The following is a 9,352-nucleotide window of genomic DNA, read 5'->3' on the forward strand; positions in this document are numbered from 1 at the left end:
AAACACACAAGAAAGAACAAAGGAGGAAGACAAAGAGAGAGAGAAGTATAACAAATAATGACAAGAAAGTTTATACACACACAAAAAAAAAAATGAAAAGAGGAACAAAACAAAACAAGGAAATGGAAAGTATAAGAGGCACAAGAAGGAAGTAGGAGCAGCATAAGGGAACAGAGGCTCAAGCACTCAGCGAGGCGTGCAGACATTCACAGGAAATCAATAAAGAGCGAGAGAGAGAATGACGAGCGTCGATATTCTCAGTATGAAAAGAAGTATTTGAATCTGGATATTTTCTTTTTCATCGGTTTCTGATAGGCGTTCGGCAGCCCTGGGAGACAATGAGCGGCCGCGTGTCTTAGATGTATTGACGCGACACTCTCTCTGCACAGGGCGTCGGGATTTTGCTCTCCTGTTGTGGGAGGTTGAGATAAGAGTGCTGCGTTTTGTGGTTAGTAAGTTGAGGGATGAAAGATGAAAGCTAGATCGTGGTGGTGTGAGATGATGATGGCCGTGTTGGTGGTCGCTGTGTCTGTGTGTGTGTGTGTGTGTGTGTGTGTGTTCATCTATCAGTCTACCTGTCTATCATGTAATGCTTTCTCTCTCTCTCTCTCTCTCTCTCTCTCTCTCTCTCTCTCTCTCTCTCTCTCTCTCTCTCTCTCTCTCTCTCTCTCTTTCTCGTTCTCTCTCTCTCTGTGAAATTCAATAGAATACAACGGAAAATTAGACCAGTTATATTACTTACATTTCGCTGATAAACGTAATGATGTATTTTTGATGAATAAAATGATTAAATGCAGGTATATATATATGTATTCATGTATATGTATGTATGTATGGTACAGATATCCAAACTAGTGTATACAAAGAGCACTTTAGTCAGATATTACAGGAATGCCGTGTTGTGGCGAGGCTAATAGCGTGCAATTAACTGACCTCCGAAGTCATCTGAGGCCGCAGGAAAACAATGTGTAGCTGGAATCGGTTCACTGAATTACAAATCACGTAGTCAATGGCGAGAGTGCTGGCGTATTTTTTCCGGCATGGACATTCTATGGGCTCCGTAACACAGGGCCAATCTAAAGCTGCAGAATTCAATCCTTGGGCCGGACAGAGTCATATTCTTAAACGTTGTATTCTCTCGTAAAGACTAAATGCTACAGAGATCGTTCATGTTTTCAAGTGTGTTTTTCTCATTGATTTTGTGATGATGCAGATTTCCTTGTTGATCTCTCACTGAAATCATGAAAATATTCTTGAAAACTCGCCTTTCACTAGAATCTCTTAGAAGTAGCTGAAGTCGCCGAGACGTCCCAGAACACGAGCTATAGGGAGTCGCGTGTTGTGCAGCCGGTGGTCAACACTCGTATACCGGGATCGAGATGATGAGACGCAGTATGTGTGATAGTGAGTAAGAATAAGGCCCATAATCTCTAACCTTTAAGAGTGATCTTTTCATACCTTTAGCAGGATTCAAGTTACGTGATTTTCAAGGACGTTATTATAATTTTAGTAATATTTTGCCAAGGACTTTGCATCATAAGCTGGTAAAGCACACAGGAGACCACAATTAATCATCCTTGTAGCCCTTTGAAAATAGTTTATATTAGTCTCTATTATTTATCGTTATCAGAAAACAGTGCTGAGAAATACTGGTCTGTGTACGAGGGACGGAAAGGTGACATGTGCGAGACGAATTAAAGATGAATTCTGTTTTGGACATTCGTGACTCGAGCAGGTGAGAACACGCCCTTAATTAACAGGTATACGGCAAACTTTCAGCTTCTGCGCGGGGAAAACTTTTGGTTCGCAGCATGACAGCGGTGCGGGTAACAGTAACCTTTAGCGTGAGAATAGGAAATTTACTACACGTTAATTCCCATAAGAATAACCAAATAGGACGTTATATCATGTGCATAATAGCAATAGGGTTGATATTTGGCATGGAGGCAGGTATGGGCCCCGTGCGTGACGTTAGCTAGTCGGCCTTTCAGAATTCAGCCTCAGGGACCCGTCATTGCTGGATGTAAATAAAAAAATGTCATTGGTACCGCCACTTTCCACCACCGCCACTGCCACCACCACCACCACCACCACCACCACCACCGCCACTACCATTGCCACCACCACTCGTACCATAGACAGGAAAAATATAAAAATCGAATTACGAGTGTCCATAGAGGAGGAGGAGAAGGAGGAGGAGGAGAAATGAAGGAAAGCTGAAAGAAAAGAAATAGAAAACGAAGTTGAGTTATGAAGATTATGATGATGATGGTAACGATGACGCTTGTGATTCTGACGGAGGAATAAGAGAAGGAGGAGAAGAAGAAAAGAAGAAAAGGAAGAAAAAAACTGCAGAGGGAATTTAAAAGAGAGAGAGAGAGAGAGAGAGAGAGAGAGAGAGAGAGAGAGAGAGGAGAGAGAGAGAGAGGGAGAGAGAGAGAGAGAGAGAGAGAATCTGTGAAGGAAGAGAATTTCAATAACAAAAGAAGGGGAAAGAGAAGAGTGACGAGGACAGAGATGGCGAGTGAGGCGGAGTGGGGGGCGGCAGTGAGACAGTGAGGCGCTGAGGTGCAGAGGGTGGCGTGTGGCTCCTAATGGTGGTGATCATGATGGCTCATTAACACTGTCCACACGAGGCCTGTTTATAAAGGCTGACACCAGGGACATCGTGCTCCGGAGAGACGTTGCGTGAAGCCCCGTAACGTTTCGGAAAGCTTCACGAGACAGCATCGCGTAGTGGCTTATAGAGAGACGTAAGGGAGAGCTAAACTGTATGAACATTTTGAATTAATGTTTTAGAAAGGAAAGGGAAACAGTGTGAAGGTAGATGGAAACGATGATAAATAGCTGCCATGAAATAAGGTAAAAAGTACAGTTTGTTTCAAGATGTTTCGAATTAGCAAAAAAAAAAAAAATAAATAAATAAATAAATAAATAAATAAATAAAAAAGAATAAATAAAAAAAAATAATAACAATAAAACTGTACCATAAGTTACCGTGTTTATAAAGGGAAAAAAAGGGCAATCATGGGAAGATACACGCCAACACTGACAGAGGACATAACGATGTTCGCCTGTGCACTCAATCTGTTACTCTCTTTTACAGTACAGGAGGTGAATATCTATCGGCACCTAGTTATTCTCTCACAAGGATACTCGTCACTTGCAGCCAGACACCAGACGGCATCACTCCACTATCACATTGCTCTTGTTTTACTGAATGTAGGTGAGTGGAGCAAGGGACACACTCATCAATACCGCAGAGAGAGAGAGAGAGAGAGAGAGAGAGAGAGAGAGAGAGAGAGAGAGAGAGAGAGAGAGAGGAGAGAGAGAGAGAGAGAGAGCTGCACGCTCCTTTACCTCATACATTATTCTGCGGTGAAAATAGAGAGGCAGAAGTTGAGTTTTCGGTGTTTCTCTTCTGCAAACTGTATCACTTAGTGCTTGAGGGAAAGAGATGATGGTGGTGGTGATGTGGATGGCTGGGAGGAAGAGGAGGAGGAGCAGGAGGAGGAGGAAGGGGAGGTAGAAGAGGGGACAGGTAGACAAAGGGAAGGAGGGGACAGGTAGGAGAGGGGCAAGGAGGCAGAGGGAGGGGACAGGTAGGGAAGTTGCAAGGAGGGGACAGGTAGGGAGGGGCTAGGAGGTAGAGGGAGGAGACCGTGCTGAGGTGGATCTTTTATTTAACGCTGTCACTGAGGCCGCCACACAGGAACACTCAACTAATGCCGGGGGGGCGGGTGGATGGAGGACGGGGCACGCTCAAAATGACTTGACTACAGATGCTCTCTCTCTCTCTCTCTCTTCACAGTAAATATCTCTAACAAGGCAACAGGTCATGACAGCTCCTCCTCCTTCACCCACTCGTCCCGCAGCCTTACACTACCTTGCCGCGGGACGAAGGGTGACGTGCACCACAAAGGCCATCAGAATAACTTAGCTTCTCCAGTACTGCCTGGAAGGAGGGATAAGAGAGTATAGGTAGGGCAAGACCATCTCCTTCCCCATAGCCTTTGTTCATCCCTGCACCCACTACTGGGAAAGACTAAGGTGGTATTGAGTGAGCTTGGCTTTGGTGGCGCCAGTGTGTCTTGGTTTTCATGGTGTGGTTTTTTGGTTTTGTTTATTTATTTATTTTTTTAGGCTGTTTTGTAACTAATGGATAATAAAAGGTAAGTGAAAATATAGAAAACTCCATTGATATAATTTTTTGTGGGGATTTTACTCTGTTTTATCCCTATTTACTTTCTTTATAGGGAAAGTGCACCAGCCAAAGACACATGAATGAGAACAGTCTGATACATGATAATATATAAAGGAAAAAGAAAAGAAAAGTTTCCGTTATTTTAATTCTTGTGGGTATTTGTAGTGTATTTCATCATTATTTATTTACTTTTATAAGCAAAGAAAAAGACCAGGCAAGAACACACGAATGAAAGAAAGGAAAAAAAGTTGCAGATTAAAAAAAAAAATAGTGAGAGGAAAATTTTCAATACGGAGATCACCGGATGATGTGCTGTTATGTGCTTACATGGGACTATGTTAAGTCACTGTGTTGTTTGTTGTAAGGTACACCCTCCGTCGCAAAGTATATAGTTAATTACTACACTTCCTGCTTCACACTAATTATTTTCCTTACCTTCGGCACCTAATTAATTTCCTGCGCTGTATGAAAAAAAAAAACACGTGCTGAAAAGACTTAATTTTTCCTCCCCGAGCTTGCAATAAAAGCCATTCAAGCCCTCGCTCCATCCGGGAACTAAAAAGAGAACCAGTACTAGGAAGCGCATTCATAGTTTCTTGTCTTCTAATCCTATTCATTATAACTTGAGTGGGAAGCATGTTAGGTAAACTAAAAATGTTGACAAGGAGACGATTTTCTTTGTCACCGATCTGGTGTCCTGCGACTTAAAAATCTTCCAGTTATAGTTAATTACACAAATAGCCTTGGAGGAGATAAAAACAAGAGATACTCGTAGATACATAACAACACCAGCCACGTTTGTAGAAAAATACAAGGAGGAACTATAAGAGTGTCAGAAAAAAAGGATACAGTTAGAAAAGCACAAGTAACGAAGGAGGAACAGATTGACGAGAAATGGAAGAAAATCAGGAGAGTAATATGATAACAACAAAAACAACTGTGTAAATATGTACCCTATGAAAAAGTCAAGTCAAGGTGCGTGCAACAGCAGCAGCGGTAGAGTAGTAGTAATAGTAGTAGTAGTAGTAGTAGTAGTAGTAGTAGTAGTAGTAGTAGTAGTAGTAGTAGTTGCTGTTGTTGTTATTGTTGTGATAACTAATAACACATAAGGTACAGATTCTCTCACAAGCAACAACCTTTCCAATGCCCAGAACAAGGAAATGACAGAGGTGACATGACAGGAAAACACACCCTTGCAGTATTCCAATCCTTCCCTATCCTATATCGAGGGGTCGGTGGGAAGGCTTGCTCATTCCAGCTATTCCAAGTCCTCAGTGCCCTCGGGAAGCGCTGGGGAGGCGGGACGTTTCCACTCCGTTATCCTCCCTTCAAACACGTCGCGTAAATCTTCAGTACCCACAGTAAGACGTCGATCTGTTTGGTCCAAGCACTCCCACGTGTCCTCTCATGACTCTTCGGGGGCGGCAGTGAACAGGCGGACCGGCGGGGCGAGAGGAAGGGGCAAGGCAGAGGCAGGGACGGGCAGGGACGGTTGCGATGTAAGGCGGAGCAGGGGAAGAGAAGGATGAGGAGGATTAAGGGAAGTAGTACGTAAGATTAGGAGTAAGAGGAAATGAGGAGTAAGGAGGAGGGATGAGAGAGGAAGGGAACGGGAAAGAAGGAAAGGTAAGGGAGGGTGAAAATGAGGGTTCAGGGAAAAAAAGTATTGGAGATAATATGATGATGGAAAGTAGAGAAGGGTAAGGAAGGAAAATTAAAGGGAAAAGTACCAGGGAGAGGATAAGGGATAAGGAGAGAGAAGTAGAAAGACGGAAGGATAAGGATATTTAGGGAAAGAATAAGGGAAGGGAAATGAAGGGAAAGGGAAAAGAGAAGGGTGAAGTCATTGCATCGTGAACATCTATATTTTCCAGTGAATTTAATGCCTCTCGTTAGATCCTGTTTTAATATTGTCTTTTTGAGTTACCAGCTTTTTACCGAAGCTGAAATATTCTTCATTTTTATGAGGTTTGGTGCACTTTTCCTGCTTCCTGTTGGGGGGGGCTTTTAAATGTGTATTCTTTCTGCAGCACGAGGCAGGGAGAGTACTGAAATATATTCATTTATTTTGTTTCCGTTATTGAATTTTGCTCTCTTTACCTCACTTTTTACCTTTTTATAACGTTGGTAGTATTATATTTTTAATGTTTCTTGAAAAGTTGTATAATTTTTAATGTTACAACCACTATCACCGCCATCATCAACTCTCGGAGTGGGGACTTCTGTTTTATCTTCGATTACAACACTTATTTGTATTTGAATTTTACCAGACGAAAGACTGACACATTCAAAACAAGTAAATTTACAAGACCTTCATTTTTGATAAATATTAACACGCGGAGAGGTTAGACAGGACTTAACAATTACCAGATTTTTAAAGAGATACAACTAGAGCAAAAATCTATCTTCTATTACAGCTTGTCGATTGCTTCACCTGCGTGTGTTGATTCTGGGACGCACAGCATCTCACATATTGACACGTGAGGAAGCTAGAAAGGAATTAGTAAATGCCAGATTTTCATAATTCTGGCTTGGTTTGTGCTAAAAATACAAGAGCAATGTTCTGTCATCAGCCTCTGTTAATTGCTTTGTCTGCGTGTGTTAATGTTCTGATACACAACTCATATATTGGCAGTCATAGCAGTTAAATAGGACTAACAATTACCAAATTTTCATTCCGTCTTCTGTTGCAACCTGTCATTTGCCTCATGAGTGGGTGTTGATATTCTGACGCTCATCTCACCTGAACGAAGGAAAGTCACTAAGTCAAGACGTGCCCTTCTCTACTTGACTACGTGCTTTGTGAGGCGTCTGCTGGCGAGCGATTCCCTCATGCCTCCCACTCCACCTCCTCTCTCGTGTCGCGTGGCATCGTCCGGCGAGGTGTGACCTTAGGAATGGCAGTGGAGTGTCCATCAGGGTGAAAATAGTAAAAAAGCAGAGTATAAGTCCACCAGCGAGAAACAAAGTAAAATGTCCTTCCTTTCAGTTTGTTTGTTAGAGAGAGAGAGAGAGAGAGAGAGAGAGAGAGAGAGGAGAGAGAGAGAGAGAGAGAGAGAGAGAGAGAGAGAGAGAGAGAGAGAGAGAGAGAGAGAGAATCACTTTGAAAGACACAAGTACATATCAGTGTTTCTTACTTTGTTTTGTTTCATTGTCTCCATCTCTACGTCAAGTCGTGTGGACAATGACATGAAAGCCTCTAATATCATTTCCTGGTAAACAAGCAAGAGATTACATGCTTTCAACGTGCCTAAGACATGCACACATCACCTGATTTCCTTCTTGTCTCAGTGTTTCGCCGACAAGTGGAGGAATGACGAGAAAATGGGGAGACTATTTTTGAATCTGCGTCATCTTTTGAGTCGAAGTAAAACTAACAGGAAGCATTGACATTTCAAGACATCTGCCGGACTATCGATTCCTTCGAATATTATAGTGAGCAGAACCGCCGCTCTGTAATTCTGAAGCTCCGTGCTTGTGACAATATAAACTTTAGACACGTCCGGATTTCTGTTCATCAATATTGTGGTGCTGCAAGTTGTAATGGGAGCTTGGCTGAAGTTTTTCTCTCCACTAAAACCAGGGCACTGTGTACACAATTCCTGCCTTTACACATTGTACTTCAATTCGCGGCTTGATATTTAGTTTCCGCACCACTTGCCTGCATCGTATCCCCTCGACATCCTCATTCCTCATTCCTGTAATTAAGGAACTGCCCTCACTGGCCCGAATCACGTCTCCTCAAAACGTAACCCACCTTTAACTCGTCTCTCCTTCGTCCCCTCTTGCCTTTGTACATATTCTTAGTCTCATTTCTCTCATGACCGCGACCTCTGCATACGAAACTTTGCTCGCCCCTTTGCTTATTCACCTTCTGGGTACATCCCTTTCTTCCTCCCTTCTCCCTCTCTTCTCCTCGCTGTGCATATACATCTCCCTCATATCCTTTACACCTCATGCACGCATCACCGTCTCTCTGTCTGTCTGTCTCTCTCTCTCTGGTTGTCTGTTTTCGTGTGTGTGTGTGTGTGTGTGTGTGGTAGGGTTGGTGGGTGGGTAGGTCTCTCTCTCTCTCTCTCTCTCTCTCTCTCTCTCTCTCTCTCTCTCTCTCTCTCTCTCTCTCTCTCTCTCTCTCTCTCTCTCTCTCTCTCCATCTTCCCTCTCTATTCTTATCACCCTTGCCTTCTCCCTCTTCCTTCACCTTGTTCACTTCCCCTCTCCTCATACATTAACCTTACCTTCTGTTTTCTCACTGTGTTCACGTCTCCCTCCCTCTCTCCCTGCATCTTTCTCTCCATATTTCTCTCTCTCTCTCTCTCTCTCTCTCTCTCTCTCTCTCTCTCTCTCTCTCTCTCTCTCTCTCTTGTTCACCTTTTCATCTCACCTTTCTTCCCCTACGCTTCACCTTCGCGTCCTTGTTCATGCACCTTCCTTCCTTCCTTCCTTCCTTCCTTCTCTCCTTCCGTCCTTCCTTCCGTCCTTTCTTCCTTCCTTCCCCTTCTCTGTTTCGCTCAAGGCGGCTACGGGGAACATCTTAAAAAGCTCACCTCTTGTTTAGGGGAGGGGAATAACAATGCATAGTACACCAACAGGCGTTTAAGTTTTGAGCTCCTCCGGCGAATGACTTTGTCTCGGCGTCGACGCAAATGAAGTACAGGTCACTTGGGAGACGTGAAGGCTATGGCGGTTGTGGTGGTGGTGGTGGTGGTGGTGGTGGTGGGAATAAATTTAGTTTCCTGCTTCGTTTGTTTCTCTTTCTATTGTTGTGATTTGGTTTGGTGTATTTTTCTTCTTTGTTTTTCTTCGGTTTTCTGTGTTTGTTATGTTTTGTTTTTTAAATTTATGTTTTTTGTTGTTGTTTTGTTTATTTTTGGGTGATTCATGTAATTATTGGTGGTTTTTCCGTTTTTTTTTTTGTGTGTGTGTGTGAGCGCGCATATATTTCGCGTGATGAACGAATCTCCATAAAAAAAAAAAAAAATTCAGCCTTCCCTCAGTTTTTACGATAGAAATCATATTTTTTCTGCCGATGACGATTGGACTGACAGGAAGATAATAATATATAAAAAAAAAAGAGTGGACATCAGTTTAACTATTTTTTTTTCATGATGGACTTGATGTAATGTAATTGACGTAACATTTAAGCGG

This window comes from Scylla paramamosain, chromosome 24, assembly GCF_035594125.1.
Source record: "Scylla paramamosain isolate STU-SP2022 chromosome 24, ASM3559412v1, whole genome shotgun sequence".
Taxonomy (NCBI): Eukaryota; Metazoa; Arthropoda; class Malacostraca; order Decapoda; family Portunidae; genus Scylla; species Scylla paramamosain.